We start from the raw sequence: 22,143 nt of genomic DNA, 5'->3' as shown, positions 1-22,143 counted from the left end.
TCCGTTGTGGCCATCGCTTCTCGGCATTTGGCTAAGATCAAGGTAGTATTTGTTCTTATCAGTTTTAATATCTGATACGTCCCCTATCTCTGGGGACCATATATTAAATGGATTTTTAGAAACAGGAGATGGAAAAAGAGCTGCTCGTCCTCTCCAGGCATTGACCTGGTATTGCAGTGCCTCCAGGTTCAGTGCACCCCTAATGAGTTTGCAAAAACAGAGCAAAAGAATGAAGAAGGAAACAAGCCGGCTGCACCTGAAACTACTGTTTTGCAAGAAACATCCCTCGAGTGTGTTGTGCGCAGGTGGACCGACCCCGAAAAATTAGCCCGAGTGTGGCTACGAAAAGTTTGTTTGTCCAAGACTTGCTGGCCTCTGTTGCCATGGCACCAACTGGCAGAGTTGTTTACAACTTGGCTGCCGGGCCAGTGCTGTGATGTCATCGCGGACGTGATGTCATCAAGGCTTTGCTGCTATACACAGCTGCCAGCACAACAAGCAGCTCAGTTGCAGCCGGTCAAGCGACCGAGCAGGTAGGTGGAAAGGTAGGTGCAGTTTATTAAACCGTTTCCTTTGGATTTGATTTCCTGGTGGGCCGATGTATCCTGCTGATGCTGCCTGCCTACGGCTCCAGCTGGGAGAATTCACCCTCCATGTTCTTTGATAGATAGATTAGATACATTAGATAGAATAGATAGGATAGATAGATAGATAGATAGATAGATAGATAGATAGATAGATAGATAGATAGATAGATAGATAGGTAGGTAGGTAGGTAGGTAGGTACTAATAATAAGCTAGCCAGCTAGGCAGCCAGCCACAGAGACAGCCAGCCAGCTACAGAGACAGCCAGCCAAAGAGCTAGCTGCATGTCATGTATGCCAGACAGAGACGGAGACAGAGACAGAGACGTGTATGTCTGCCATCCATCAGGTGGAAGCAGACGCAGTGTGATTGGGGGGTGGAGCTATTCAGATTTGAGAGCAGAAAGGAAGACAGAGGCAGTGCTAGGCAATAGGAGATGCAGTGTGAAAGCACGTCCGGTCCGCCATCTGAGAGGGTGGAGCGCATAATAGGGTATGTATGTCTGGCTTCGCCTTAACAAGAAGGACGTGGTGTCCGAGAAGGGAGTTTTCGGGAAACCGTTGTGGCCATCGCTTCTCGGCCTTTTGGCTAAGATCAAGTGTAGTATCTGTTCTTATCAGTTTAATATCTGATACGTCCCCTATCTGGGGACCATATATTAAATGGATTTTTAGAACAGGGAGATGGAAAAAGAGCTTGCTCTGTCCTCTCCAGGCATTGACCTGGTATTGCAGTGCCTCCAGGTTCAGTGCACCCCCTAATGAGTTTGCAAAAACAGAGCAAAAGAATGAAGAAGGAAACAAGCCGGCTGCACCTGAAACTACTGTTTTGCAAGAAACATCCCTCGAGTGTGTTGTGCGCAGGTGGACCGACCCCGAAAAATTAGCCCGAGTGTGGCTACGAAAAGTTTGTTTGTCCAAGACTTGCTGGCCTCTGTTGCCATGGCAACCAACTGGCAGAGTTGTTTACAACTTGGCTGCCGGGCCAGTGCTGGTGATGTCATCGCGGGACGTGATGTCATCAAGGCTTTGCTGCTATACACAGCTGCCAGCACAACAAGCAGCTCAGTTGCAGCCGGTCAAGCGACCGAGCAGGTAGGTGGAAAGGTAGGTGCAGTTTATTAAACCGTTTCCTTTGGATTTGATTTCCTGGTGGCCGGCCGATGTATCCTGCTGATGCTGCCTGCCTACGGCTCCAGCTGGGAGAATTCACCCTCCATGTTCTTTGATAGATAGATTAGATACATTAGATAGAATAGATAGGATAGATAGGATAGATTAGATAGATAGATAGATAGATAGATAGATAGATAGATAGATAGATAGGTAGGTAGGTAGGTAGGTAGGTAGGTACTAATAATAAGCTAGCCAGCTAGGCAGCCAGCCACAGAGACAGCCAGCCAGCTACAGAGACAGCCAGCCAAAGAGCTAGCTGCATGTCATGTATGCCAGACAGAGACGGAGACAGAGACAGAGACGTGTATGTCTGCCATCCATCAGGTGGAAGCAGACGCAGTGTGATTGGGGGGTGGAGCTATTCAGATTTGAGAGCAGAAAGGAAGACAGAGGCAGTGCTAGGCAATAGGAGATGCAGTGTGAAAGCACGTCCGGTCCGCCATCTGAGAGGGTGGAGCGCATAATAGGGTATGTATGTCTGGCTTCGCCTTAACAAGAAGGACGTGGTGTCCGAGAAGGGGAGTTTTCGGGAAACCGTTGTGGCCATCGCTTCTCGGCCTTTTGGCTAAGATCAAGTGTAGTATCTGTTCTTATCAGTTTAATATCTGATACGTCCCCTATCTGGGGACCATATATTAAATGGATTTTTAGAACAGGGAGATGGAAAAAGAGCTTGCTCTGTCCTCTCCAGGCATTGACCTGGTATTGCAGTGCCTCCAGGTTCAGTGCACCCCCTAATGAGTTTGCAAAAAACAGAGCAAAAGAATGAAGAAGGAAACAAGCCGGCTGCACCTGAAACTACTGTTTTGCAAGAAACATCCCTCGAGTGTGTTGTGCGCAGGTGGACCGACCCCGAAAAATTAGCCCGAGTGTGGCTACGAAAAGTTTGTTTGTCCAAGACTTGCTGGCCTCTGTTGCCATGGCAACCAACTGGCAGAGTTGTTTACAACTTGGCTGCCGGGCCAGTGCTGGTGATGTCATCGCGGGACGTGATGTCATCAAGGCTTTGCTGCTATACACAGCTGCCAGCACAACAAGCAGCTCAGTTGCAGCCGGTCAAGCGACCGAGCAGGTAGGTGGAAAGGTAGGTGCAGTTTATTAAACCGTTTCCTTTGGATTTGATTTCCTGGTGGCCGGCCGATGTATCCTGCTGATGCTGCCTGCCTACGGCTCCAGCTGGGAGAATTCACCCTCCATGTTCTTTGATAGATAGATTAGATACATTAGATAGAATAGATAGGATAGATAGGATAGATTAGATAGATAGATAGATAGATAGATAGATAGATAGATAGATAGATAGATAGATAGGTAGGTAGGTAGGTAGGTAGGTACTAATAATAAGCTAGCCAGCTAGGCAGCCAGCCACAGAGACAGCCAGCCAGCTACAGAGACAGCCAGCCAAAGAGCTAGCTGCATGTCATGTATGCCAGACAGAGACGGAGACAGAGACAGAGACGTGTATGTCTGCCATCCATCAGGTGGAAGCAGACGCAGTGTGATTGGGGGGTGGAGCTATTCAGATTTGAGAGCAGAAAGGAAGACAGAGGCAGTGCTAGGCAATAGGAGATGCAGTGTGAAAGCACGTCCGGTCCGCCATCTGAGAGGGTGGAGCGCATAATAGGGTATGTATGTCTGGCTTCGCCTTAACAAGAAGGACGTGGTGTCCGAGAAGGGGAGTTTTCGGGAAACCGTTGTGGCCATCGCTTCTCGGCCTTTTGGCTAAGATCAAGTGTAGTATCTGTTCTTATCAGTTTAATATCTGATACGTCCCCTATCTGGGGACCATATATTAAATGGATTTTTAGAACAGGGAGATGGAAAAAGAGCTTGCTCTGTCCTCTCCAGGCATTGACCTGGTATTGCAGTGCCTCCAGGTTCAGTGCACCCCCTAATGAGTTTGCAAAAAACAGAGCAAAAGAATGAAGAAGGAAACAAGCCGGCTGCACCTGAAACTACTGTTTTGCAAGAAACATCCCTCGAGTGTGTTGTGCGCAGGTGGACCGACCCCGAAAAATTAGCCCGAGTGTGGCTACGAAAAGTTTGTTTGTCCAAGACTTGCTGGCCTCTGTTGCCATGGCAACCAACTGGCAGAGTTGTTTACAACTTGGCTGCCGGGCCAGTGCTGGTGATGTCATCGCGGGACGTGATGTCATCAAGGCTTTGCTGCTATACACAGCTGCCAGCACAACAAGCAGCTCAGTTGCAGCCGGTCAAGCGACCGAGCAGGTAGGTGGAAAGGTAGGTGCAGTTTATTAAACCGTTTCCTTTGGATTTGATTTCCTGGTGGCCGGCCGATGTATCCTGCTGATGCTGCCTGCCTACGGCTCCAGCTGGGAGAATTCACCCTCCATGTTCTTTGATAGATAGATTAGATACATTAGATAGAATAGATAGGATAGATAGGATAGATTAGATAGATAGATAGATAGATAGATAGATAGATAGATAGATAGATAGGTAGGTAGGTAGGTAGGTAGGTACTAATAATAAGCTAGCCAGCTAGGCAGCCAGCCACAGAGACAGCCAGCCAGCTACAGAGACAGCCAGCCAAAGAGCTAGCTGCATGTCATGTATGCCAGACAGAGACGGAGACAGAGACAGAGACGTGTATGTCTGCCATCCATCAGGTGGAAGCAGACGCAGTGTGATTGGGGGGTGGAGCTATTCAGATTTGAGAGCAGAAAGGAAGACAGAGGCAGTGCTAGGCAATAGGAGATGCAGTGTGAAAGCACGTCCGGTCCGCCATCTGAGAGGGTGGAGCGCATAATAGGGTATGTATGTCTGGCTTCGCCTTAACAAGAAGGACGTGGTGTCCGAGAAGGGGAGTTTTCGGGAAACCGTTGTGGCCATCGCTTCTCGGCCTTTTGGCTAAGATCAAGTGTAGTATCTGTTCTTATCAGTTTAATATCTGATACGTCCCCTATCTGGGGACCATATATTAAATGGATTTTTAGAACAGGGAGATGGAAAAAGAGCTTGCTCTGTCCTCTCCAGGCATTGACCTGGTATTGCAGTGCCTCCAGGTTCAGTGCACCCCCTAATGAGTTTGCAAAAAACAGAGCAAAAGAATGAAGAAGGAAACAAGCCGGCTGCACCTGAAACTACTGTTTTGCAAGAAACATCCCTCGAGTGTGTTGTGCGCAGGTGGACCGACCCCGAAAAATTAGCCCGAGTGTGGCTACGAAAAGTTTGTTTGTCCAAGACTTGCTGGCCTCTGTTGCCATGGCAACCAACTGGCAGAGTTGTTTACAACTTGGCTGCCGGGCCAGTGCTGGTGATGTCATCGCGGGACGTGATGTCATCAAGGCTTTGCTGCTATACACAGCTGCCAGCACAACAAGCAGCTCAGTTGCAGCCGGTCAAGCGACCGAGCAGGTAGGTGGAAAGGTAGGTGCAGTTTATTAAACCGTTTCCTTTGGATTTGATTTCCTGGTGGCCGGCCGATGTATCCTGCTGATGCTGCCTGCCTACGGCTCCAGCTGGGAGAATTCACCCTCCATGTTCTTTGATAGATAGATTAGATACATTAGATAGAATAGATAGGATAGATAGGATAGATTAGATAGATAGATAGATAGATAGATAGATAGATAGATAGATAGATAGATAGGTAGGTAGGTAGGTAGGTAGGTAGGTACTAATAATAAGCTAGCCAGCTAGGCAGCCAGCCACAGAGACAGCCAGCCAGCTACAGAGACAGCCAGCCAAAGAGCTAGCTGCATGTCATGTATGCCAGACAGAGACGGAGACAGAGACAGAGACGTGTATGTCTGCCATCCATCAGGTGGAAGCAGACGCAGTGTGATTGGGGGGTGGAGCTATTCAGATTTGAGAGCAGAAAGGAAGACAGAGGCAGTGCTAGGCAATAGGAGATGCAGTGTGAAAGCACGTCCGGTCCGCCATCTGAGAGGGTGGAGCGCATAATAGGGTATGTATGTCTGGCTTCGCCTTAACAAGAAGGACGTGGTGTCCGAGAAGGGGAGTTTTCGGGAAACCGTTGTGGCCATCGCTTCTCGGCCTTTTGGCTAAGATCAAGTGTAGTATCTGTTCTTATCAGTTTAATATCTGATACGTCCCCTATCTGGGGACCATATATTAAATGGATTTTTAGAACAGGGAGATGGAAAAAGAGCTTGCTCTGTCCTCTCCAGGCATTGACCTGGTATTGCAGTGCCTCCAGGTTCAGTGCACCCCCTAATGAGTTTGCAAAAAACAGAGCAAAAGAATGAAGAAGGAAACAAGCCGGCTGCACCTGAAACTACTGTTTTGCAAGAAACATCCCTCGAGTGTGTTGTGCGCAGGTGGACCGACCCCGAAAAATTAGCCCGAGTGTGGCTACGAAAAGTTTGTTTGTCCAAGACTTGCTGGCCTCTGTTGCCATGGCAACCAACTGGCAGAGTTGTTTACAACTTGGCTGCCGGGCCAGTGCTGGTGATGTCATCGCGGGACGTGATGTCATCAAGGCTTTGCTGCTATACACAGCTGCCAGCACAACAAGCAGCTCAGTTGCAGCCGGTCAAGCGACCGAGCAGGTAGGTGGAAAGGTAGGTGCAGTTTATTAAACCGTTTCCTTTGGATTTGATTTCCTGGTGGCCGGCCGATGTATCCTGCTGATGCTGCCTGCCTACGGCTCCAGCTGGGAGAATTCACCCTCCATGTTCTTTGATAGATAGATTAGATACATTAGATAGAATAGATAGGATAGATAGGATAGATTAGATAGATAGATAGATAGATAGATAGATAGATAGATAGATAGATAGATAGATAGGTAGGTAGGTAGGTAGGTAGGTAGGTACTAATAATAAGCTAGCCAGCTAGGCAGCCAGCCACAGAGACAGCCAGCCAGCTACAGAGACAGCCAGCCAAAGAGCTAGCTGCATGTCATGTATGCCAGACAGAGACGGAGACAGAGACAGAGACGTGTATGTCTGCCATCCATCAGGTGGAAGCAGACGCAGTGTGATTGGGGGGTGGAGCTATTCAGATTTGAGAGCAGAAAGGAAGACAGAGGCAGTGCTAGGCAATAGGAGATGCAGTGTGAAAGCACGTCCGGTCCGCCATCTGAGAGGGTGGAGCGCATAATAGGGTATGTATGTCTGGCTTCGCCTTAACAAGAAGGACGTGGTGTCCGAGAAGGGGAGTTTTCGGGAAACCGTTGTGGCCATCGCTTCTCGGCCTTTTGGCTAAGATCAAGTGTAGTATCTGTTCTTATCAGTTTAATATCTGATACGTCCCCTATCTGGGGACCATATATTAAATGGATTTTTAGAACAGGGAGATGGAAAAAGAGCTTGCTCTGTCCTCTCCAGGCATTGACCTGGTATTGCAGTGCCTCCAGGTTCAGTGCACCCCCTAATGAGTTTGCAAAAAACAGAGCAAAAGAATGAAGAAGGAAACAAGCCGGCTGCACCTGAAACTACTGTTTTGCAAGAAACATCCCTCGAGTGTGTTGTGCGCAGGTGGACCGACCCCGAAAAATTAGCCCGAGTGTGGCTACGAAAAGTTTGTTTGTCCAAGACTTGCTGGCCTCTGTTGCCATGGCAACCAACTGGCAGAGTTGTTTACAACTTGGCTGCCGGGCCAGTGCTGGTGATGTCATCGCGGGACGTGATGTCATCAAGGCTTTGCTGCTATACACAGCTGCCAGCACAACAAGCAGCTCAGTTGCAGCCGGTCAAGCGACCGAGCAGGTAGGTGGAAAGGTAGGTGCAGTTTATTAAACCGTTTCCTTTGGATTTGATTTCCTGGTGGCCGGCCGATGTATCCTGCTGATGCTGCCTGCCTACGGCTCCAGCTGGGAGAATTCACCCTCCATGTTCTTTGATAGATAGATTAGATACATAGATAGATAGATAGATAGATAGATAGATAGATAGATAGATAGATATAGGTAGGTAGGTAGGTAGGTACTAATAATAAGCTAGCCAGCTAGGCAGCCAGCCACAGAGACAGCCAGCCAGCTACAGAGACAGCCAGCCAAAGAGCTAGCTGCATGTCATGTATGCCAGACAGAGACGGAGACAGAGACAGAGACGTGTATGTCTGCCATCCATCAGGTGGAAGCAGACGCAGTGTGATTGGGGGGTGGAGCTATTCAGATTTGAGAGCAGAAAGGAAGACAGAGGCAGTGCTAGGCAATAGGAGATGCAGTGTGAAAGCACGTCCGGTCCGCCATCTGAGAGGGTGGAGCGCATAATAGGGTATGTATGTCTGGCTTCGCCTTAACAAGAAGGACGTGGTGTCCGAGAAGGGGAGTTTTCGGGAAACCGTTGTGGCCATCGCTTCTCGGCCTTTTGGCTAAGATCAAGTGTAGTATCTGTTCTTATCAGTTTAATATCTGATACGTCCCCTATCTGGGGACCATATATTAAATGGATTTTTAGAACAGGGAGATGGAAAAAGAGCTTGCTCTGTCCTCTCCAGGCATTGACCTGGTATTGCAGTGCCTCCAGGTTCAGTGCACCCCCTAATGAGTTTGCAAAAAACAGAGCAAAAGAATGAAGAAGGAAACAAGCCGGCTGCACCTGAAACTACTGTTTTGCAAGAAACATCCCTCGAGTGTGTTGTGCGCAGGTGGACCGACCCCGAAAAATTAGCCCGAGTGTGGCTACGAAAAGTTTGTTTGTCCAAGACTTGCTGGCCTCTGTTGCCATGGCAACCAACTGGCAGAGTTGTTTACAACTTGGCTGCCGGGCCAGTGCTGGTGATGTCATCGCGGGACGTGATGTCATCAAGGCTTTGCTGCTATACACAGCTGCCAGCACAACAAGCAGCTCAGTTGCAGCCGGTCAAGCGACCGAGCAGGTAGGTGGAAAGGTAGGTGCAGTTTATTAAACCGTTTCCTTTGGATTTGATTTCCTGGTGGCCGGCCGATGTATCCTGCTGATGCTGCCTGCCTACGGCTCCAGCTGGGAGAATTCACCCTCCATGTTCTTTGATAGATAGATTAGATACATTAGATAGAATAGATAGGATAGATAGGATAGATTAGATAGATAGATAGATAGATAGATAGATAGATAGATAGATAGATAGATAGGTAGGTAGGTAGGTAGGTAGGTAGGTACTAATAATAAGCTAGCCAGCTAGGCAGCCAGCCACAGAGACAGCCAGCCAGCTACAGAGACAGCCAGCCAAAGAGCTAGCTGCATGTCATGTATGCCAGACAGAGACGGAGACAGAGACAGAGACGTGTATGTCTGCCATCCATCAGGTGGAAGCAGACGCAGTGTGATTGGGGGGTGGAGCTATTCAGATTTGAGAGCAGAAAGGAAGACAGAGGCAGTGCTAGGCAATAGGAGATGCAGTGTGAAAGCACGTCCGGTCCGCCATCTGAGAGGGTGGAGCGCATAATAGGGTATGTATGTCTGGCTTCGCCTTAACAAGAAGGACGTGGTGTCCGAGAAGGGGAGTTTTCGGGAAACCGTTGTGGCCATCGCTTCTCGGCCTTTTGGCTAAGATCAAGTGTAGTATCTGTTCTTATCAGTTTAATATCTGATACGTCCCCTATCTGGGGACCATATATTAAATGGATTTTTAGAACAGGGAGATGGAAAAAGAGCTTGCTCTGTCCTCTCCAGGCATTGACCTGGTATTGCAGTGCCTCCAGGTTCAGTGCACCCCCTAATGAGTTTGCAAAAAACAGAGCAAAAGAATGAAGAAGGAAACAAGCCGGCTGCACCTGAAACTACTGTTTTGCAAGAAACATCCCTCGAGTGTGTTGTGCGCAGGTGGACCGACCCCGAAAAATTAGCCCGAGTGTGGCTACGAAAAGTTTGTTTGTCCAAGACTTGCTGGCCTCTGTTGCCATGGCAACCAACTGGCAGAGTTGTTTACAACTTGGCTGCCGGGCCAGTGCTGGTGATGTCATCGCGGGACGTGATGTCATCAAGGCTTTGCTGCTATACACAGCTGCCAGCACAACAAGCAGCTCAGTTGCAGCCGGTCAAGCGACCGAGCAGGTAGGTGGAAAGGTAGGTGCAGTTTATTAAACCGTTTCCTTTGGATTTGATTTCCTGGTGGCCGGCCGATGTATCCTGCTGATGCTGCCTGCCTACGGCTCCAGCTGGGAGAATTCACCCTCCATGTTCTTTGATAGATAGATTAGATACATTAGATAGAATAGATAGGATAGATAGGATAGATTAGATAGATAGATAGATAGATAGATAGATAGATAGATAGATAGATAGATAGATAGGTAGGTAGGTAGGTAGGTAGGTACTAATAATAAGCTAGCCAGCTAGGCAGCCAGCCACAGAGACAGCCAGCCAGCTACAGAGACAGCCAGCCAAAGAGCTAGCTGCATGTCATGTATGCCAGACAGAGACGGAGACAGAGACAGAGACGTGTATGTCTGCCATCCATCAGGTGGAAGCAGACGCAGTGTGATTGGGGGGTGGAGCTATTCAGATTTGAGAGCAGAAAGGAAGACAGAGGCAGTGCTAGGCAATAGGAGATGCAGTGTGAAAGCACGTCCGGTCCGCCATCTGAGAGGGTGGAGCGCATAATAGGGTATGTATGTCTGGCTTCGCCTTAACAAGAAGGACGTGGTGTCCGAGAAGGGGAGTTTTCGGGAAACCGTTGTGGCCATCGCTTCTCGGCCTTTTGGCTAAGATCAAGTGTAGTATCTGTTCTTATCAGTTTAATATCTGATACGTCCCCTATCTGGGGACCATATATTAAATGGATTTTTAGAACAGGGAGATGGAAAAAGAGCTTGCTCTGTCCTCTCCAGGCATTGACCTGGTATTGCAGTGCCTCCAGGTTCAGTGCACCCCCTAATGAGTTTGCAAAAAACAGAGCAAAAGAATGAAGAAGGAAACAAGCCGGCTGCACCTGAAACTACTGTTTTGCAAGAAACATCCCTCGAGTGTGTTGTGCGCAGGTGGACCGACCCCGAAAAATTAGCCCGAGTGTGGCTACGAAAAGTTTGTTTGTCCAAGACTTGCTGGCCTCTGTTGCCATGGCAACCAACTGGCAGAGTTGTTTACAACTTGGCTGCCGGGCCAGTGCTGGTGATGTCATCGCGGGACGTGATGTCATCAAGGCTTTGCTGCTATACACAGCTGCCAGCACAACAAGCAGCTCAGTTGCAGCCGGTCAAGCGACCGAGCAGGTAGGTGGAAAGGTAGGTGCAGTTTATTAAACCGTTTCCTTTGGATTTGATTTCCTGGTGGCCGGCCGATGTATCCTGCTGATGCTGCCTGCCTACGGCTCCAGCTGGGAGAATTCACCCTCCATGTTCTTTGATAGATAGATTAGATACATTAGATAGAATAGATAGGATAGATAGGATAGATTAGATAGATAGATAGATAGATAGATAGATAGATAGATAGATAGATAGATAGATAGGTAGGTAGGTAGGTAGGTAGGTAGGTACTAATAATAAGCTAGCCAGCTAGGCAGCCAGCCACAGAGACAGCCAGCCAGCTACAGAGACAGCCAGCCAAAGAGCTAGCTGCATGTCATGTATGCCAGACAGAGACGGAGACAGAGACAGAGACGTGTATGTCTGCCATCCATCAGGTGGAAGCAGACGCAGTGTGATTGGGGGGTGGAGCTATTCAGATTTGAGAGCAGAAAGGAAGACAGAGGCAGTGCTAGGCAATAGGAGATGCAGTGTGAAAGCACGTCCGGTCCGCCATCTGAGAGGGTGGAGCGCATAATAGGGTATGTATGTCTGGCTTCGCCTTAACAAGAAGGACGTGGTGTCCGAGAAGGGGAGTTTTCGGGAAACCGTTGTGGCCATCGCTTCTCGGCCTTTTGGCTAAGATCAAGTGTAGTATCTGTTCTTATCAGTTTAATATCTGATACGTCCCCTATCTGGGGACCATATATTAAATGGATTTTTAGAACAGGGAGATGGAAAAAGAGCTTGCTCTGTCCTCTCCAGGCATTGACCTGGTATTGCAGTGCCTCCAGGTTCAGTGCACCCCCTAATGAGTTTGCAAAAAACAGAGCAAAAGAATGAAGAAGGAAACAAGCCGGCTGCACCTGAAACTACTGTTTTGCAAGAAACATCCCTCGAGTGTGTTGTGCGCAGGTGGACCGACCCCGAAAAATTAGCCCGAGTGTGGCTACGAAAAGTTTGTTTGTCCAAGACTTGCTGGCCTCTGTTGCCATGGCAACCAACTGGCAGAGTTGTTTACAACTTGGCTGCCGGGCCAGTGCTGGTGATGTCATCGCGGGACGTGATGTCATCAAGGCTTTGCTGCTATACACAGCTGCCAGCACAACAAGCAGCTCAGTTGCAGCCGGTCAAGCGACCGAGCAGGTAGGTGGAAAGGTAGGTGCAGTTTATTAAACCGTTTCCTTTGGATTTGATTTCCTGGTGGCCGGCCGATGTATCCTGCTGATGCTGCCTGCCTACGGCTCCAGCTGGGAGAATTCACCCTCCATGTTCTTTGATAGATAGATTAGATACATTAGATAGAATAGATAGGATAGATAGATAGATAGATAGATAGATAGATAGATAGATAGATAGATAGATAGATAGATAGATAGGTAGGTAGGTAGGTAGGTAGGTAGGTACTAATAATAAGCTAGCCAGCTAGGCAGCCAGCCACAGAGACAGCCAGCCAGCTACAGAGACAGCCAGCCAAAGAGCTAGCTGCATGTCATGTATGCCAGACAGAGACGGAGACAGAGACAGAGACGTGTATGTCTGCCATCCATCAGGTGGAAGCAGACGCAGTGTGATTGGGGGGTGGAGCTATTCAGATTTGAGAGCAGAAAGGAAGACAGAGGCAGTGCTAGGCAATAGGAGATGCAGTGTGAAAGCACGTCCGGTCCGCCATCTGAGAGGGTGGAGCGCATAATAGGGTATGTATGTCTGGCTTCGCCTTAACAAGAAGGACGTGGTGTCCGAGAAGGGGAGTTTTCGGGAAACCGTTGTGGCCATCGCTTCTCGGCCTTTTGGCTAAGATCAAGTGTAGTATCTGTTCTTATCAGTTTAATATCTGATACGTCCCCTATCTGGGGACCATATATTAAATGGATTTTTAGAACAGGGAGATGGAAAAAGAGCTTGCTCTGTCCTCTCCAGGCATTGACCTGGTATTGCAGTGCCTCCAGGTTCAGTGCACCCCCTAATGAGTTTGCAAAAAACAGAGCAAAAGAATGAAGAAGGAAACAAGCCGGCTGCACCTGAAACTACTGTTTTGCAAGAAACATCCCTCGAGTGTGTTGTGCGCAGGTGGACCGACCCCGAAAAATTAGCCCGAGTGTGGCTACGAAAAGTTTGTTTGTCCAAGACTTGCTGGCCTCTGTTGCCATGGCAACCAACTGGCAGAGTTGTTTACAACTTGGCTGCCGGGCCAGTGCTGGTGATGTCATCGCGGGACGTGATGTCATCAAGGCTTTGCTGCTATACACAGCTGCCAGCACAACAAGCAGCTCAGTTGCAGCCGGTCAAGCGACCGAGCAGGTAGGTGGAAAGGTAGGTGCAGTTTATTAAACCGTTTCCTTTGGATTTGATTTCCTGGTGGCCGGCCGATGTATCCTGCTGATGCTGCCTGCCTACGGCTCCAGCTGGGAGAATTCACCCTCCATGTTCTTTGATAGATAGATTAGATACATTAGATAGAATAGATAGGATAGATAGGATAGATAGATAGATAGATAGATAGATAGATAGATAGATAGATAGATAGGATAGGTAGGTAGGTAGGTAGGTAGGTACTAATAATAAGCTAGCCAGCTAGGCAGCCAGCCACAGAGACAGCCAGCCAGCTACAGAGACAGCCAGCCAAAGAGCTAGCTGCATGTCATGTATGCCAGACAGAGACGGAGACAGAGACAGAGACGTGTATGTCTGCCATCCATCAGGTGGAAGCAGACGCAGTGTGATTGGGGGGTGGAGCTATTCAGATTTGAGAGCAGAAAGGAAGACAGAGGCAGTGCTAGGCAATAGGAGATGCAGTGTGAAAGCACGTCCGGTCCGCCATCTGAGAGGGTGGAGCGCATAATAGGGTATGTATGTCTGGCTTCGCCTTAACAAGAAGGACGTGGTGTCCGAGAAGGGGAGTTTTCGGGAAACCGTTGTGGCCATCGCTTCTCGGCCTTTTGGCTAAGATCAAGTGTAGTATCTGTTCTTATCAGTTTAATATCTGATACGTCCCCTATCTGGGGACCATATATTAAATGGATTTTTAGAACAGGGAGATGGAAAAAGAGCTTGCTCTGTCCTCTCCAGGCATTGACCTGGTATTGCAGTGCCTCCAGGTTCAGTGCACCCCCTAATGAGTTTGCAAAAAACAGAGCAAAAGAATGAAGAAGGAAACAAGCCGGCTGCACCTGAAACTACTGTTTTGCAAGAAACATCCCTCGAGTGTGTTGTGCGCAGGTGGACCGACCCCGAAAAATTAGCCCGAGTGTGGCTACGAAAAGTTTGTTTGTCCAAGACTTGCTGGCCTCTGTTGCCATGGCAACCAACTGGCAGGTTGTTTACAACTTGGCTGCCGGGCCAGTGCTGGTGATGTCATCGCGGGACGTGATGTCATCAAGGCTTTGCTGCTATACACAGCTGCCAGCACAACAAGCAGCTCAGTTGCAGCCGGTCAAGCGACCGAGCAGGTAGGTGGAAAGGTAGGTGCAGTTTATTAAACCGTTTCCTTTGGATTTGATTTCCTGGTGGCCGGCCGATGTATCCTGCTGATGCTGCCTGCCTACGGCTCCAGCTGGGAGAATTCACCCTCCATGTTCTTTGATAGATAGATTAGATACATTAGATAGAATAGATAGATAGATAGATAGATAGATAGATAGATAGATAGATAGATAGATAGATAGATAGATAGATAGATAGATAGGTAGGTAGGTAGGTAGGTAGGTAGGTACTAATAATAAGCTAGCCAGCTAGGCAGCCAGCCACAGAGACAGCCAGCCAGCTACAGAGACAGCCAGCCAAAGAGCTAGCTGCATGTCATGTATGCCAGACAGAGACGGAGACAGAGACAGAGACGTGTATGTCTGCCATCCATCAGGTGGAAGCAGACGCAGTGTGATTGGGGGTGGAGCTATTCAGATTTGAGAGCAGAAAGGAAGACAGAGGCAGTGCTAGGCAATAGGAGATGCAGTGTGAAAGCACGTCCGGTCCGCCATCTGAGAGGGTGGAGCGCATAATAGGGTATGTATGTCTGGCTTCGCCTTAACAAGAAGGACGTGGTGTCCGAGAAGGGGAGTTTTCGGGAAACCGTTGTGGCCATCGCTTCTCGGCCTTTTGGCTAAGATCAAGTGTAGTATCTGTTCTTATCAGTTTAATATCTGATACGTCCCCTATCTGGGGACCATATATTAAATGGATTTTTAGAACAGGGAGATGGAAAAAGAGCTTGCTCTGTCCTCTCCAGGCATTGACCTGGTATTGCAGTGCCTCCAGGTTCAGTGCACCCCCTAATGAGTTTGCAAAAAACAGAGCAAAAGAATGAAGAAGGAAACAAGCCGGCTGCACCTGAAACTACTGTTTTGCAAGAAACATCCCTCGAGTGTGTTGTGCGCAGGTGGACCGACCCCGAAAAATTAGCCCGAGTGTGGCTACGAAAAGTTTGTTTGTCCAAGACTTGCTGGCCTCTGTTGCCATGGCAACCAACTGGCAGAGTTGTTTACAACTTGGCTGCCGGGCCAGTGCTGGTGATGTCATCGCGGGACGTGATGTCATCAAGGCTTTGCTGCTATACACAGCTGCCAGCACAACAAGCAGCTCAGTTGCAGCCGGTCAAGCGACCGAGCAGGTAGGTGGAAAGGTAGGTGCAGTTTATTAAACCGTTTCCTTTGGATTTGATTTCCTGGTGGCCGGCCGATGTATCCTGCTGATGCTGCCTGCCTACGGCTCCAGCTGGGAGAATTCACCCTCCATGTTCTTTGATAGATAGATTAGATACATTAGATAGAATAGATAGGATAGATAGGATAGATTAGATAGATAGATAGATAGATAGATAGATAGATAGATAGATAGATAGATAGATAGGTAGGTAGGTAGGTAGGTAGGTAGGTACTAATAATAAGCTAGCCAGCTAGGCAGCCAGCCACAGAGACAGCCAGCCAGCTACAGAGACAGCCAGCCAAAGAGCTAGCTGCATGTCATGTATGCCAGACAGAGACGGAGACAGAGACAGAGACGTGTATGTCTGCCATCCATCAGGTGGAAGCAGACGCAGTGTGATTGGGGGGTGGAGCTATTCAGATTTGAGAGCAGAAAGGAAGACAGAGGCAGTGCTAGGCAATAGGAGATGCAGTGTGAAAGCACGTCCGGTCCGCCATCTGAGAGGGTGGAGCGCATAATAGGGTATGTATGTCTGGCTTCGCCTTAACAAGAAGGACGTGGTGTCCGAGAAGGGGAGTTTTCGGGAAACCGTTGTGGCCATCGCTTCTCGGCCTTTTGGCTAAGATCAAGTGTAGTATCTGTTCTTATCAGTTTAATATCTGATACGTCCCCTATCTGGGGACCATATATTAAATGGATTTTTAGAACAGGGAGATGGAAAAAGAGCTTGCTCTGTCCTCTCCAGGCATTGACCTGGTATTGCAGTGCCTCCAGGTTCAGTGCACCCCCTAATGAGTTTGCAAAAAACAGAGCAAAAGAATGAAGAAGGAAACAAGCCGGCTGCACCTGAAACTACTGTTTTGCAAGAAACATCCCTCGAGTGTGTTGTGCGCAGGTGGACCGACCCCGAAAAATTAGCCCGAGTGTGGCTACGAAAAGTTTGTTTGTCCAAGACTTGCTGGCCTCTGTTGCCATGGCAACCAACTGGCAGAGTTGTTTACAACTTGGCTGCCGGGCCAGTGCTGGTGATGTCATCGCGGGACGTGATGTCATCAAGGCTTTGCTGCTATACACAGCTGCCAGCACAACAAGCAGCTCAGTTGCAGCCGGTCAAGCGACCGAGCAGGTAGGTGGAAAGGTAGGTGCAGTTTATTAAACCGTTTCCTTTGGATTTGATTTCCTGGTGGCCGGCCGATGTATCCTGCTGATGCTGCCTGCCTACGGCTCCAGCTGGGAGAATTCACCCTCCATGTTCTTTGATAGATAGATTAGATACATTAGATAGAATAGATAGGATAGATAGGATAGATTAGATAGATAGATAGATAGATAGATAGATAGATAGATAGATAGATAGGTAGGTAGGTAGGTAGGTAGGTAGGTACTAATAATAAGCTAGCCAGCTAGGCAGCCAGCCACAGAGACAGCCAGCCAGCTACAGAGACAGCCAGCCAAAGAGCTAGCTGCATGTCATGTATGCCAGACAGAGACGGAGACAGAGACAGAGACGTGTATGTCTGCCATCCATCAGGTGGAAGCAGACGCAGTGTGATTGGGGGGTGGAGCTATTCAGATTTGAGAGCAGAAAGGAAGACAGAGGCAGTGCTAGGCAATAGGAGATGCAGTGTGAAAGCACGTCCGGTCCGCCATCTGAGAGGGTGGAGCGCATAATAGGGTATGTATGTCTGGCTTCGCCTTAACAAGAAGGACGTGGTGTCCGAGAAGGGGAGTTTTCGGGAAACCGTTGTGGCCATCGCTTCTCGGCCTTTTGGCTAAGATCAAGTGTAGTATCTGTTCTTATCAGTTTAATATCTGATACGTCCCCTATCTGGGGACCATATATTAAATGGATTTTTAGAACAGGGAGATGGAAAAAGAGCTTGCTCTGTCCTCTCCAGGCATTGACCTGGTATTGCAGTGCCTCCAGGTTCAGTGCACCCCCTAATGAGTTTGCAAAAAACAGAGCAAAAGAATGAAGAAGGAAACAAGCCGGCTGCACCTGAAACTACTGTTTTGCAAGAAACATCCCTCGAGTGTGTTGTGCGCAGGTGGACCGACCCCGAAAAATTAGCCCGAGTGTGGCTACGAAAAGTTTGTTTGTCCAAGACTTGCTGGCCTCTGTTGCCATGGCAACCAACTGGCAGAGTTGTTTACAACTTGGCTGCCGGGCCAGTGCTGGTGATGTCATCGCGGGACGTGATGTCATCAAGGCTTTGCTGCTATACACAGCTGCCAGCACAACAAGCAGCTCAGTTGCAGCCGGTCAAGCGACCGAGCAGGTAGGTGGAAAGGTAGGTGCAGTTTATTAAACCGTTTCCTTTGGATTTGATTTCCTGGTGGCCGGCCGATGTATCCTGCTGATGCTGCCTGCCTACGGCTCCAGCTGGGAGAATTCACCCTCCATGTTCTTTGATAGATAGATTAGATACATTAGATAGAATAGATAGGATAGATAGGATAGATTAGATAGATAGATAGATAGATAGATAGATAGATAGATAGATAGATAGATAGATAGGTAGGTAGGTAGGTAGGTAGGTAGGTACTAATAATAAGCTAGCCAGCTAGGCAGCCAGCCACAGAGACAGCCAGCCAGCTACAGAGACAGCCAGCCAAAGAGCTAGCTGCATGTCATGTATGCCAGACAGAGACGGAGACAGAGACAGAGACGTGTATGTCTGCCATCCATCAGGTGGAAGCAGACGCAGTGTGATTGGGGGGTGGAGCTATTCAGATTTGAGAGCAGAAAGGAAGACAGAGGCAGTGCTAGGCAATAGGAGATGCAGTGTGAAAGCACGTCCGGTCCGCCATCTGAGAGGGTGGAGCGCATAATAGGGTATGTATGTCTGGCTTCGCCTTAACAAGAAGGACGTGGTGTCCGAGAAGGGGAGTTTTCGGGAAACCGTTGTGGCCATCGCTTCTCGGCCTTTTGGCTAAGATCAAGTGTAGTATCTGTTCTTATCAGTTTAATATCTGATACGTCCCCTATCTGGGGACCATATATTAAATGGATTTTTAGAACAGGGAGATGGAAAAAGAGCTTGCTCTGTCCTCTCCAGGCATTGACCTGGTATTGCAGTGCCTCCAGGTTCAGTGCACCCCCTAATGAGTTTGCAAAAAACAGAGCAAAAGAATGAAGAAGGAAACAAGCCGGCTGCACCTGAAACTACTGTTTTGCAAGAAACATCCCTCGAGTGTGTTGTGCGCAGGTGGACCGACCCCGAAAAATTAGCCCGAGTGTGGCTACGAAAAGTTTGTTTGTCCAAGACTTGCTGGCCTCTGTTGCCATGGCAACCAACTGGCAGAGTTGTTTACAACTTGGCTGCCGGGCCAGTGCTGGTGATGTCATCGCGGGACGTGATGTCATCAAGGCTTTGCTGCTATACACAGCTGCCAGCACAACAAGCAGCTCAGTTGCAGCCGGTCAAGCGACCGAGCAGGTAGGTGGAAAGGTAGGTGCAGTTTATTAAACCGTTTCCTTTGGATTTGATTTCCTGGTGGCCGGCCGATGTATCCTGCTGATGCTGCCTGCCTACGGCTCCAGCTGGGAGAATTCACCCTCCATGTTCTTTGATAGATAGATTAGATACATTAGATAGAATAGATAGGATAGATAGGATAGATTAGATAGATAGATAGATAGATAGATAGATAGATAGATAGATAGATAGATAGGTAGGTAGGTAGGTAGGTAGGTAGGTACTAATAATAAGCTAGCCAGCTAGGCAGCCAGCCACAGAGACAGCCAGCCAGCTACAGAGACAGCCAGCCAAAGAGCTAGCTGCATGTCATGTATGCCAGACAGAGACGGAGACAGAGACAGAGACGTGTATGTCTGCCATCCATCAGGTGGAAGCAGACGCAGTGTGATTGGGGGGTGGAGCTATTCAGATTTGAGAGCAGAAAGGAAGACAGAGGCAGTGCTAGGCAATAGGAGATGCAGTGTGAAAGCACGTCCGGTCCGCCATCTGAGAGGGTGGAGCGCATAATAGGGTATGTATGTCTGGCTTCGCCTTAACAAGAAGGACGTGGTGTCCGAGAAGGGGAGTTTTCGGGAAACCGTTGTGGCCATCGCTTCTCGGCCTTTTGGCTAAGATCAAGTGTAGTATCTGTTCTTATCAGTTTAATATCTGATACGTCCCCTATCTGGGGACCATATATTAAATGGATTTTTAGAACAGGGAGATGGAAAAAGAGCTTGCTCTGTCCTCTCCAGGCATTGACCTGGTATTGCAGTGCCTCCAGGTTCAGTGCACCCCCTAATGAGTTTGCAAAAAACAGAGCAAAAGAATGAAGAAGGAAACAAGCCGGCTGCACCTGAAACTACTGTTTTGCAAGAAACATCCCTCGAGTGTGTTGTGCGCAGGTGGACCGACCCCGAAAAATTAGCCCGAGTGTGGCTACGAAAAGTTTGTTTGTCCAAGACTTGCTGGCCTCTGTTGCCATGGCAACCAACTGGCAGAGTTGTTTACAACTTGGCTGCCGGGCCAGTGCTGGTGATGTCATCGCGGGACGTGATGTCATCAAGGCTTTGCTGCTATACACAGCTGCCAGCACAACAAGCAGCTCAGTTGCAGCCGGTCAAGCGACCGAGCAGGTAGGTGGAAAGGTAGGTGCAGTTTATTAAACCGTTTCCTTTGGATTTGATTTCCTGGTGGCCGGCCGATGTATCCTGCTGATGCTGCCTGCCTACGGCTCCAGCTGGGAGAATTCACCCTCCATGTTCTTTGATAGATAGATTAGATACATTAGATAGAATAGATAGGATAGATAGATAGATAGATAGATAGATAGATAGATAGATAGATAGATAGATAGATAGATAGATAGGTAGGTAGGTAGGTAGGTAGGTACTAATAATAAGCTAGCCAGCTAGGCAGCCAGCCACAGAGACAGCCAGCCAGCTACAGAGACAGCCAGCCAAAGAGCTAGCTGCATGTCATGTATGCCAGACAGAGACGGAGACAGAGACAGAGACGTGTATGTCTGCCATCCATCAGGTGGAAGCAGACGCAGTGTGATTGGGGGGTGGAGCTATTCAGATTTGAGAGCAGAAAGGAAGACAGAGGCAGTGCTAGGCAATAGGAGATGCAGTGTGAAAGCACGTCCGGTCCGCCATCTGAGAGGGTGGAGCGCATAATAGGGTATGTATGTCTGGCTTCGCCTTAACAAGAAGGACGTGGTGTCCGAGAAGGGGAGTTTTCGGGAAACCGTTGTGGCCATCGCTTCTCGGCCTTTTGGCTAAGATCAAGTGTAGTATCTGTTCTTATCAGTTTAATATCTGATACGTCCCCTATCTGGGGACCATATATTAAATGGATTTTTAGAACAGGGAGATGGAAAAAGAGCTTGCTCTGTCCTCTCCAGGCATTGACCTGGTATTGCAGTGCCTCCAGGTTCAGTGCACCCCCTAATGAGTTTGCAAAAAACAGAGCAAAAGAATGAAGAAGGAAACAAGCCGGCTGCACCTGAAACTACTGTTTTGCAAGAAACATCCCTCGAGTGTGTTGTGCGCAGGTGGACCGACCCCGAAAAATTAGCCCGAGTGTGGCTACGAAAAGTTTGTTTGTCCAAGACTTGCTGGCCTCTGTTGCCATGGCAACCAACTGGCAGAGTTGTTTACAACTTGGCTGCCGGGCCAGTGCTGGTGATGTCATCGCGGGACGTGATGTCATCAAGGCTTTGCTGCTATACACAGCTGCCAGCACAACAAGCAGCTCAGTTGCAGCCGGTCAAGCGACCGAGCAGGTAGGTGGAAAGGTAGGTGCAGTTTATTAAACCGTTTCCTTTGGATTTGATTTCCTGGTGGCCGGCCGATGTATCCTGCTGATGCTGCCTGCCTACGGCTCCAGCTGGGAGAATTCACCCTCCATGTTCTTTGATAGATAGATTAGATACATTAGATAGAATAGATAGGATAGATAGGATAGATTAGATAGATAGATAGATAGATAGATAGATAGATAGATAGATAGATAGAGAGGTAGGTAGGTAGGTAGGTAGGTACTAATAATAAGCTAGCCAGCTAGGCAGCCAGCCACAGAGACAGCCAGCCAGCTACAGAGACAGCCAGCCAAAGAGCTAGCTGCATGTCATGTATGCCAGACAGAGACGGAGACAGAGACAGAGACGTGTATGTCTGCCATCCATCAGGTGGAAGCAGACGCAGTGTGATTGGGGGGTGGAGCTATTCAGATTTGAGAGCAGAAAGGAAGACAGAGGCAGTGCTAGGCAATAGGAGATGCAGTGTGAAAGCACGTCCGGTCCGCCATCTGAGAGGGTGGAGCGCATAATAGGGTATGTATGTCTGGCTTCGCCTTAACAAGAAGGACGTGGTGTCCGAGAAGGGGAGTTTTCGGGAAACCGTTGTGGCCATCGCTTCTCGGCCTTTTGGCTAAGATCAAGTGTAGTATCTGTTCTTATCAGTTTAATATCTGATACGTCCCCTATCTGGGGACCATATATTAAATGGATTTTTAGAACAGGGAGATGGAAAAAGAGCTTGCTCTGTCCTCTCCAGGCATTGACCTGGTATTGCAGTGCCTCCAGGTTCAGTGCACCCCCTAATGAGTTTGCAAAAAACAGAGCAAAAGAATGAAGAAG

At 48.6% G+C, this 22,143-nt stretch overlaps 20 non-coding genes across 20 annotated transcripts; all 20 read left to right on the top strand.

Annotated features, from left to right (window-relative positions):
• Positions 1-12: 12 nt before the first annotated feature.
• On the top strand, positions 13-202 carry LOC138781127 (U2 spliceosomal RNA). The gene has a single exon (XR_011361439.1). It is a non-coding gene; the product is annotated as a U2 spliceosomal RNA (small nuclear RNA).
• Positions 203-1,153: 951 nt separating this feature from the next.
• LOC138781117 (U2 spliceosomal RNA) lies at positions 1,154-1,344 on the top strand. The gene has a single exon (XR_011361429.1). It is a non-coding gene; the product is annotated as a U2 spliceosomal RNA (small nuclear RNA).
• Positions 1,345-2,305: 961 nt separating this feature from the next.
• Positions 2,306-2,496, top strand: LOC138781116 (U2 spliceosomal RNA). The gene has a single exon (XR_011361428.1). It is a non-coding gene; the product is annotated as a U2 spliceosomal RNA (small nuclear RNA).
• A 966-nt stretch (positions 2,497-3,462) lies between these two features.
• On the top strand, positions 3,463-3,653 carry LOC138781115 (U2 spliceosomal RNA). Its single transcript, XR_011361426.1, has one exon. It is a non-coding gene; the product is annotated as a U2 spliceosomal RNA (small nuclear RNA).
• A 958-nt stretch (positions 3,654-4,611) lies between these two features.
• On the top strand, positions 4,612-4,802 carry LOC138781113 (U2 spliceosomal RNA). Its single transcript, XR_011361424.1, has one exon. It is a non-coding gene; the product is annotated as a U2 spliceosomal RNA (small nuclear RNA).
• Positions 4,803-5,768: 966 nt separating this feature from the next.
• LOC138781112 (U2 spliceosomal RNA) lies at positions 5,769-5,959 on the top strand. The gene has a single exon (XR_011361423.1). It is a non-coding gene; the product is annotated as a U2 spliceosomal RNA (small nuclear RNA).
• Positions 5,960-6,929: 970 nt separating this feature from the next.
• LOC138781110 (U2 spliceosomal RNA) lies at positions 6,930-7,120 on the top strand. Its single transcript, XR_011361422.1, has one exon. It is a non-coding gene; the product is annotated as a U2 spliceosomal RNA (small nuclear RNA).
• A 923-nt stretch (positions 7,121-8,043) lies between these two features.
• On the top strand, positions 8,044-8,234 carry LOC138781109 (U2 spliceosomal RNA). The gene has a single exon (XR_011361421.1). It is a non-coding gene; the product is annotated as a U2 spliceosomal RNA (small nuclear RNA).
• A 966-nt stretch (positions 8,235-9,200) lies between these two features.
• LOC138781108 (U2 spliceosomal RNA) lies at positions 9,201-9,391 on the top strand. The gene has a single exon (XR_011361420.1). It is a non-coding gene; the product is annotated as a U2 spliceosomal RNA (small nuclear RNA).
• Positions 9,392-10,357: 966 nt separating this feature from the next.
• On the top strand, positions 10,358-10,548 carry LOC138781107 (U2 spliceosomal RNA). Its single transcript, XR_011361419.1, has one exon. It is a non-coding gene; the product is annotated as a U2 spliceosomal RNA (small nuclear RNA).
• Positions 10,549-11,518: 970 nt separating this feature from the next.
• Positions 11,519-11,709, top strand: LOC138781106 (U2 spliceosomal RNA). Its single transcript, XR_011361418.1, has one exon. It is a non-coding gene; the product is annotated as a U2 spliceosomal RNA (small nuclear RNA).
• A 964-nt stretch (positions 11,710-12,673) lies between these two features.
• On the top strand, positions 12,674-12,864 carry LOC138781105 (U2 spliceosomal RNA). Its single transcript, XR_011361417.1, has one exon. It is a non-coding gene; the product is annotated as a U2 spliceosomal RNA (small nuclear RNA).
• Positions 12,865-13,822: 958 nt separating this feature from the next.
• On the top strand, positions 13,823-14,013 carry LOC138781104 (U2 spliceosomal RNA). The gene has a single exon (XR_011361415.1). It is a non-coding gene; the product is annotated as a U2 spliceosomal RNA (small nuclear RNA).
• Positions 14,014-14,978: 965 nt separating this feature from the next.
• Positions 14,979-15,169, top strand: LOC138781103 (U2 spliceosomal RNA). The gene has a single exon (XR_011361414.1). It is a non-coding gene; the product is annotated as a U2 spliceosomal RNA (small nuclear RNA).
• Positions 15,170-16,139: 970 nt separating this feature from the next.
• LOC138781101 (U2 spliceosomal RNA) lies at positions 16,140-16,330 on the top strand. Its single transcript, XR_011361412.1, has one exon. It is a non-coding gene; the product is annotated as a U2 spliceosomal RNA (small nuclear RNA).
• A 962-nt stretch (positions 16,331-17,292) lies between these two features.
• LOC138781099 (U2 spliceosomal RNA) lies at positions 17,293-17,483 on the top strand. The gene has a single exon (XR_011361411.1). It is a non-coding gene; the product is annotated as a U2 spliceosomal RNA (small nuclear RNA).
• Positions 17,484-18,453: 970 nt separating this feature from the next.
• Positions 18,454-18,644, top strand: LOC138781098 (U2 spliceosomal RNA). The gene has a single exon (XR_011361410.1). It is a non-coding gene; the product is annotated as a U2 spliceosomal RNA (small nuclear RNA).
• A 966-nt stretch (positions 18,645-19,610) lies between these two features.
• LOC138781097 (U2 spliceosomal RNA) lies at positions 19,611-19,801 on the top strand. The gene has a single exon (XR_011361409.1). It is a non-coding gene; the product is annotated as a U2 spliceosomal RNA (small nuclear RNA).
• Positions 19,802-20,761: 960 nt separating this feature from the next.
• Positions 20,762-20,952, top strand: LOC138781096 (U2 spliceosomal RNA). The gene has a single exon (XR_011361408.1). It is a non-coding gene; the product is annotated as a U2 spliceosomal RNA (small nuclear RNA).
• A 962-nt stretch (positions 20,953-21,914) lies between these two features.
• On the top strand, positions 21,915-22,105 carry LOC138781095 (U2 spliceosomal RNA). The gene has a single exon (XR_011361407.1). It is a non-coding gene; the product is annotated as a U2 spliceosomal RNA (small nuclear RNA).
• Positions 22,106-22,143: the final 38 nt, after the last annotated feature.

This window comes from Dendropsophus ebraccatus, unplaced genomic scaffold, assembly GCF_027789765.1.
Source record: "Dendropsophus ebraccatus isolate aDenEbr1 unplaced genomic scaffold, aDenEbr1.pat pat_scaffold_924_ctg1, whole genome shotgun sequence".
Taxonomy (NCBI): Eukaryota; Metazoa; Chordata; class Amphibia; order Anura; family Hylidae; genus Dendropsophus; species Dendropsophus ebraccatus.
Note: the sequence above shows the minus strand (reverse complement) of the source record. Positions and strands in the feature narration are given on the sequence as shown.